Genomic DNA, 8,691 nt, shown 5'->3' with positions numbered 1-8,691 from the left:
ACAGATTCTTTTTGTGGTCCCCATATCATCCATGGTGTTCTTTTTGTCAAGTTGATTTTTGAGTTGAATCTTGGGCACCCACTTCTGTGTACCCTTAGATGTTGGGTATTGTGTGTGCAAGCCTCGTGGGACTGATGCTTATTCTGTTTTATGAGGTGTTGCCACTGCACTCGATGTTGTTTGTTCAACAATCATGATGTGTTTCCCTCTGTTTGTCAAGCTCCATAAGGGTATGGACATGACCTTGTCGCTCGTGCTTAACAACAATGTCCTTTCTTCCCATTGGATATTGCATTTACTTACATAGATCCAAGATCACCCTAGAATTATTTCCTCTTCCATGGAACCTGCAGGCATGACAAACACCTTCCCGACCAAGGAATTATTTCTGATGGAGATGTTAACATTTAAAAATCCCTCAGCTCTCATAGTTATCAAGTGAACACTACGTACTTGCGCATCAGTGGTGGTGTGGCCTATCTAATGCTACCGAGGTTTCATACGAGATATCTATTAATGCAATGCTTGTTGCATGGCCTTTAGCTGTAGTAAGTCCCACCTTGAGTCGTGCTAGCTCAATGTTTAGTTTCTCTTCATCCAAGAGAGTCATAGAAACCATGTTGACATGTATCAGTCTATTCTATAGTAATTGTTTGGCTTTGGCCTCCCTACCTAGCCTTAGCTTCTTCTTGAGCCTCCCGGATTTTTTCACAATATCTTGCACCTCTAGGGTGCTTTCCCACACACACACAACACCGCGATTACATCTCTCAACACCCCCTCTTAATTGAGGTGTTCCACAACTCACCCATCACCCATCAATGTAGCATTGCATGCCAATGGTCAAGCAGAGAGTACAAACAAAATCTTGTGTACTATCTTGACAAAAACCTTAGAAGCAAGTCAAACAGACTGGGAACATAAGCTGACAACAGCCTTATGGGCGTATCAAATATCATATAAGGTAATGATGGGGTACACTCCCTTCCGTCTAGCTTATGGTGTTGAAGCAGTTATGCCCATGGAATACTTAGTCCCAAGCTTAAGGATTGTCATACAAGAACATCTGATGGAGAATGCATTAGCTAAAAGGCTAATAATTGACTTAGAGAAGCTTGATGAGACCACGCTGATAGTATCACATGGACTCATGGTCGAAAATCTACGCAGGAAACATTGGTTTGACAAAAATATAAAGTAAAAAGAACTAGAAATGGGGGACCTTGTCCTCGTGTATGGTGTCGGAAGCACCAAGAAAAAGAAACTCAAATACCAAGGCCTTCTGAGTATCGGAGATCACACCTAGGGGGTCTGTTTGAATCGAGACAATTGATGACAACAGACAAAGAGTTATGTCAATGGAAGTAAATTAAAAAAATATTTTGGACCACTGACCCAAGAGATGATCTTGCAAGGACATCTCTCATGGAGTTTTTAGTGTGGTTTAATCCACCTTAATTATGTTGCTTAATCTATGTCTATCGCCATGATCAATATCATTTTTGGATTGTTAACATGGTATCAAAGCTTGGGTGGGCTCTTGGTCATGGTGGTGAATATTTATGTATAGATTTCTTGGTTATGTGTTCATTTGATTAAGCATTATTTTCAGTTTATTATGTCTAGATTTCTTGGTTATGTGTTCATTTGATTAAGCATTATTTTCAGTTTATTATGAAAAAAATTAGCACACTCATATTATCTTTTGGATTTGCACTTGTGAGGATTTGAGAGAGATTTGGAGATGCCATTCTCAATTTTGAGAGGAGATTTGCAATACGGAGGTTGCATAGAAGCTACCCAAGAGAGTTGCAAATGGGAGTTTTGCAATATGAAGAACCTGCTCATCATCAAAGAAGCTAAAAATGGAGATTTCAGCAAGTATGAAGGCTATGGAGTCTTCGGTGTGTCAACAAGGAAGCTGCCAAGAAAAGATTTGTGAAGGTATTTTGGATTTTGCCTCATTAATTTTTTGGTTTGAGCATGGAAGAATGCTCAATGTAAAGAAGGGTTGCTGATTTATGGGATGAGAGAATCCCATGGCTCTTGCAAGTTAGCAAAGAGCATGTGTGGAGTGAAAGGCTTGTCCAAGCAAGGGGCAAGTATTGTGGGCAAGGAAAGGAGTCCATGAATGTGCACATCAAATGGAGGGATGTGCTGATTTGCTCATGAAAGATGAGCTGGCTGTGGATGCTATTGGAGCATTCATTTTTCTGGTTTATGCACCTGTGGTTTCATTTGAGAGACCATGTGAAAAGCACCCTTGAAAGTTCAGCATGCAAGGTTATGGAGTTCATTTGGGAGCTCAAGGTAGTCATGAGATAATGGCTATGTAAACCTCAAGAGTGAGGTTAAATGAAGAGGCAAAAATTTCAGCTAGAAGAGGGCTACAAAGGGAGATTATATAGTAAGGATGGAAGTAGATCAACACCCCAAATCGGTGTGCAAGCTAAGCTTGTGCATATGGAGCCCTAAAGAGAAAGCAATGAAGTTGGATGCAACACTTAGAGCACTTAGCAATGCAAAGCTAAGTCTAAGGTTGCCATGATAGTTGGGATGAGCTCTGGTAGCAAAAGCAAGCAAGCAACGGCCAGTGCACAAGCTATAGATATAAGCGGATCGGAGCCGCCCAGTTGACCAACTAGATTCGACAACTGAATGAGCTTGCAGAGACAATCAAGGTGGAACAAGAGTGGCTGAGAAAGGCCAAGCAACGAGACACTGATGATCAGGAAGAAGTGCAGGTTCTCTCTTGGAGAAGAAGGCCAACTGACCATCTGACTTATGGGCTCGATTGACAGTCTCGGAGTGTAGCACAAAAGGAAAGCTGCAAATTAGAGCGCAACATCAGGTGAATGACAGGACAGTGGCAGCAGTGAATGGTTCACAAATTTCTTTAAATTTTTTTAAAAAAAAGGATAACGTTTAAAGTTCAAACATAAGGCCTAAAATTTGCCCTATTAAGCCCCCCATTCACATAAGTTCTTGTAAACACTTAAGGCCTTGTACACATGCATAAAAGATGTGGCATGTGTTTGCCTTGTTTGTATAAAATATCCATATATATGTGTTGACACGTGGGTTTGCTGCCTAGCTTCGACCAAAAGACTGTAAATTTTTTTCTCACCCACAATTGATAATGTAACCGTACCCAAGCCTGCGTGCTCAAAACAAAAAAAATTTGTAATCACCCATTGGTATGAGGGTTGCCCTACCCAAGCTCACCGAGAAGCTCAAAATGGTTGCCTTGATATGTGCATGAGCGATGCACATGTGAGGTGCATGCGCATGGGTTGGTTTGCACCCGAACGTCTACATTCAAATTGGACTCATCAGTGGTTCCACTGTGAGCGAGTCGACTCAAAATGGACTTGGGGTCTAAGATGGTAGAAACGTGCACACATGTTTGGTTGATGAACACTCCAATGTATCATTGAGGGGGAGTGTTGAGAAGTAGTGATTGCGGTTGTATATAATGCTGCATTGATGGGTGAGTTGTGGAACACCTCGATTAAGAGGGGGTGTTGAGAGATGTAATCGCGGTGTTGTGTGTATGTGGGAAAGCACCCTAGAGGTGCAAGATATTGTGGCAAGATAAGAATTGCACATGTAATATTGAATGGTGTATGAGTGTTGACCAAAAGAGTGGAAAAGGAGTTGCCACATGGATGATGATGTGTAAAGTGGGATAAGACTAGAAAGCCTATATCATTGTATGGTTCACTTGAGATATGTAATAGAATTGAGTGTTGAGTGTGCAATCTCTCTCTCTCTCTCTCATGGAGATTTTAGTGTGGTTTAATCCACCTTAATTATGTTGCTTAATCTATGTCTATCACTATGATCAATCCCATTTTTGGATTGTTAACATGGCATGTGGATAATAAGGTGATGATTTTTGATGGACCACTAAGAATCCCACAAGTAAATGATCAATCACCTCATTAATAAAATGTGAGCTGCGATCACTAACTAATTCTAATGGGCAGCCGAACCTTGAGATAATTTGTTCGCATAAAATTTTTGATGTTGTTCGTGCATCAGCTCTCTTTGAGGCTTTGGCTTTTGCCCATTTTGTGAAATAGTCTATGGGGCCATGATCATGTATCGGGCTTGGGATGGATGTGCCGCTGGACTAATAGGTCCAACAAAATCTATTCCCCATTTCTCGAATGGCTGTCTTACAATAATAGGGGTGAGCGACATCTTGTCCTTTTATTGTGGGATAACGAAACATTGACATTCTTCGCATCTTTTGACAAATTCTATGAGTCTCCGAATAACGTAGGCCACCATAGTCCTACTTTGAGGCACTTTTCGAGCTGTGATCTCTCTAGCAAAATGCTCGCCTGCTATCCCTGAATGAGCTTCATCCAATATTGTGAGGACGAACTCATCTTCTCTAACGCATCTTCTTAGCACATTATCTTTTCCTAGCTTATATAGTTCTCCTACAAAATCAGTTGATAAGGTGCAGCAAGCTTGATAAGCCGTCGCACTTTATCTTTGTTCAAAGGTATTTTCTAATGGCGGAAAGCTATAAGCTAGATAATCTGAGATTTCCTCACTCCATTTGGGTACCATATCCAACTTGAACAAACAAGCATCAGGGAGATCATCACCAGTTGTTGGTTCCCCATTTGGAATTCTTGACATATGATCGGCTAACACATGATGTGTTCCTTTTCTTACTGTGACTGTAAAGTCGAATTCCAACAATAATAGCAACCATGATGTGATTCTTCTCGTGGTGCAAGGCTTATTCGCTAGGTATAATAAGGCTTGATGGTCCACAAAGAATATGAATTTGTTGGCCAAGAGGTAATGTCGCTATTTCTTGACGGCGTAAACCATGGCCAATCCTTCCCTCTCTGTGGTGGTGTAGTTCACCTCCGCATCATTTAGCTGACGACTAGCAAAGCAAACTGGATAGTCCAATTTGAACTCACCAAGCTGGGCTAGTACGCAACCAATAGCAGAATTTGATGCATCAATATGCACACGAAATATGAGATCCCAATTGGGGGGTCATAGAATTGGCGTGCTAGCCAATGCTTGCTTCAATCGATCATATGCTTCCTAGCATTCCTCAATCCATTCAAAGACAATGAGGAGATTGTACAATGGCCTGGCTATTTCAGCATAGAAAATTATGAAGCGGCGATAATACCCCACATGGCCCATAAATCTTTGCACACCCTTGTAATTGGTGGGGCGGTGGTAGCTCCAATATCAGCTTGACCTTGCTATCATCCGTGTATACCATTATTTGAGACAATGTGGCCGAATATCACACCATGTTTGACCCAAAAATGACACTTTAAAGGGTTCAAGGATATGCGATATAATTGACATCTCTCGAACACTTTCCTCAAGCGGGCCAAATGGTCTGCCCATCGAGAGTGTGCACACAGATTGTCAATGAATAACCTTGTATGCAAATGTCCACCACATTATATTGAAAGTTGTCTTGTGCTGGTCTTCTAGTGCTATGGATACCTGATTGTAACCAGAGAATCCATCCAAGAAGCTGTAAGCTTCTTCCCCAGCCACTCTTTCCAAAACATGTTCCGTATAGGGCAGTGCATAATGGTCTTTCCTAGTGGCTACGTTGACCTTTTTAAGATCAACACATACCCTAAGTTTCCATTCTTTTGTGGCACTATCAATTTCATAGATGAAATTTGTAGCAATGAGCTTGTCTATTTCCGCCTTTACAATTGCCACATACTTAGGATTCATTTGGTATGGTTTCTGCCTGGTTGGTCTCGATCCTTCCATGATTGGAATCGTATGATGTACTACCTGGTACTACCTCAGGTGGTACCCCCTTCATATCTTTGTAATTCCAGGCAAAACAGTCCTTAAATTCCTTAAGGAGAGCGACGAGCTCATCTTCTTCAGCTGAAGTCAAGTACTTGGCAATGTATACAGGTCTAGCTTCCTCCCCTAGTCCCACAATATCCACTTCCTTGACTTTTGCTCGGGCCATCGTTGTATTAGGTGGATAGCCCATCCTCCTTAACCCTTGTTGCCGTCAGTCGGACCACTTTCTATTCACCCAACAGTATAGGTTTTGAAGTGGTTGAGTACTGAGAGCAAGTCTGGTTTGTACTCATTTTCACTTTTGGCTTTAGTCATGATCTTTCTAGCCTCACGTTCTGCTTTTGTCAAGGCTTTATTGCATTTTTGGTGCCCCACTTTTGTAAGCTTGGGTGTTTCTAGCTCTTGAAGGGTGGCTTTCTCCTTGTGTTTTCCCTCCAGCGATATCTTACTCAACTCCTCACCCCAATCCTTGGAGAACTCATCGTGTACCTTAGTGGCCTCAAGGTATCTCAACCACTAGGCATCCGTGGGTTTTCTTCGTAATAGGGCATTTCGTCAGGCTATATACCGTTTCTGTTTTTGTCACCGAGGCATTGAGCATTGGTATGGCCTTGTGCCATGGTCCCTTCTATACTCGATGTCTCCTCTTCTGATGATTCATCAATGGTCTACCCATGGGGGGGACGATTCCAGATTCCAGATATTGGGTTCCCCTGGGTTGCATCACATCTATGGTGGCCAACATATGCATCCAGTTTTCACTGAGGACATACATTTTCATTTCCTCTTCTTCCTTGGCCGAGGGCTGGCATATTTGTACAGAGGTGGTCCGTTTTGTTAACAATTACCCTTCCATGGGGTGTGCTTTCCATGTTCTCAGATCAATCTTTAAGATTTGCGAATCCCTACATACATACACATGATCTAAGGCCCAATCATGCACCAATTTGGATTCCCTTAATGAAGAGTCTTCCCAATATTATGTCATATGAATCAAGTTGGCGCATAGAAAGTCCGTGACCACTAATGTATGATGGTAGCGAAACATAAAGAGTTTGAATTTCACATTCTCCATAAGTCCACCAATGGGCCTCGAAAATGTTTCGTTAGCCATTTTAATGATTAGATCTACTTTTTTTAGATCAGGTTTCCCCCAATTTTCCTAGCAATGTTTTGTGATGATGCTAACCCCTGCCCCACCATCTAGGATAGCCAGTGCCTGGTACCCATTATGATGAATCGGGATTGTAGCATTTGTGTCATCGCTTTCATAGTAATGTCCCAGTTGATTAACTAGTATCTTAACAACTCGGGTTTTCCTTGTGTGTCTCAAATTCTGAGAGAGGTGGCAGTGCCTCATCTATAGTATCGGGTAGCTTTAGTTGGTGAATTGTGTAGCAGTTGCCCTAATGGCATTTGTACGGGCATGGATATTACAGCGAGACTTCCTATGTCTCTGGGTTCTTTGGAGATAGAGGGTTCTCCCCATGTATGTGCCTCGTATTCCTCCATAGGGAAGGAATGGATGGACTCCCCCAACACATTTTCCTCAAACATTTTGGACAGTGTGTGCTTGGGACCCCTTTTGTGTTTCTTCCAGAATTGGGGTTCAATTCCCTTTCCCTGGTTGGCTCGTTTCATGGATAACTGTATCCCTCAATTGGTTAGCCCTTAGCTTGGCTTTATGAAGCTATTGGCACTCCTCGACTAAGGCCCTAGCGTCTTCGAGCTTTCTTATTTCCTCGTCTTGGCATTGGAGTATTTACCGACCCCTTTAGGTTGCTCCCTTTGCTCTTCTTGGTCTGGACCCTTGTGATTGATCCTTTGATCCCCCTCTTCCCTCAACTAGGTGGATTCGGTGTCGATTGTATCTTCTTTGGATCCATCTTGGATTGTGACCCTTGTATCATCCTTACCCACTTTTTTCACTCTTCTCCTGCGGCCAGTTCTAGAAATAGTCGCATCCGCTCGGTTCTTTCCCTTGTCTCCTAATTGAGCTTGAGCTCTTGTTAGGACATTGAGTGGTGTGATATTTCCAAGTTGTACACTAATGGTCCAGATGATGGCCTGATTGTTGGCAGTAGAAGTTGAACCACTTGCGCGGTATGGACAATCCTCATCAAATGATCAATCCCACATTTAGTACAGGTGAGTACTGGCATGTCATTGGGCGTAGCAGCCACTTGTTGGGGTTGGTGTGTATGAACTATATTCTTGTTTGGGCACTCAGCGACTCGATGCGGCCCTCCATAGCCAAAACATTGTAGCGGTCCTCTTCTCATGTTCGAGTTCATGTCCTTGCCCTTCCATTGTATCGTGGTTTGAAACACAAGTACTACTGTGTTATTCTGTAGGACGTAATATTCCGGCGTGACCTCTGCTGTTTCCTCATAGTACTCTCCGTTAAGTGTCACTTCACGCACCATATCAACATCTTTTGATGGCTCTTCAATCGATACTTGATTGATTTTAGCCTACGGTGGTTGTGGTGGTAGAACTAGTGGTGGCAGAGGTGAAGCGTCTTGTACTCGGAACATCCCCCTAGGTAAGTAGGAAGAGTTGGGTTGTCTAGCAGTAGCGGTAATTTGTACAGGTGGTGCAGGTAAAGCCAATGGGGCTCTGGGTGTTGGTAGCTATGCAACATTTTGAAATCTTGGAAATCTGCACATTGTAAGTGTCATGATTTCCTAATTTTACATAGTGGACACAATAGAGTAATGGCCTTGCCCTTAATTGTGGACACTCGGTGTGGTAGTGTCATTCAATCTACACATAGAGCACCACACCAATTCCTTGTGGGGGTAAAGGTGATTATGCCCATGCCCAGATGTTTCTCTTCCCTCCTTTACTTTCAATTTCTTTAAT

This window comes from Cibotium barometz, chromosome 53, assembly GCF_041138505.1.
Source record: "Cibotium barometz isolate CiBa-2024 chromosome 53, ASM4113850v1, whole genome shotgun sequence".
Lineage (NCBI taxonomy): Eukaryota > Viridiplantae > Streptophyta > Polypodiopsida > Cyatheales > Cibotiaceae > Cibotium > Cibotium barometz.
Note: the sequence above shows the minus strand (reverse complement) of the source record.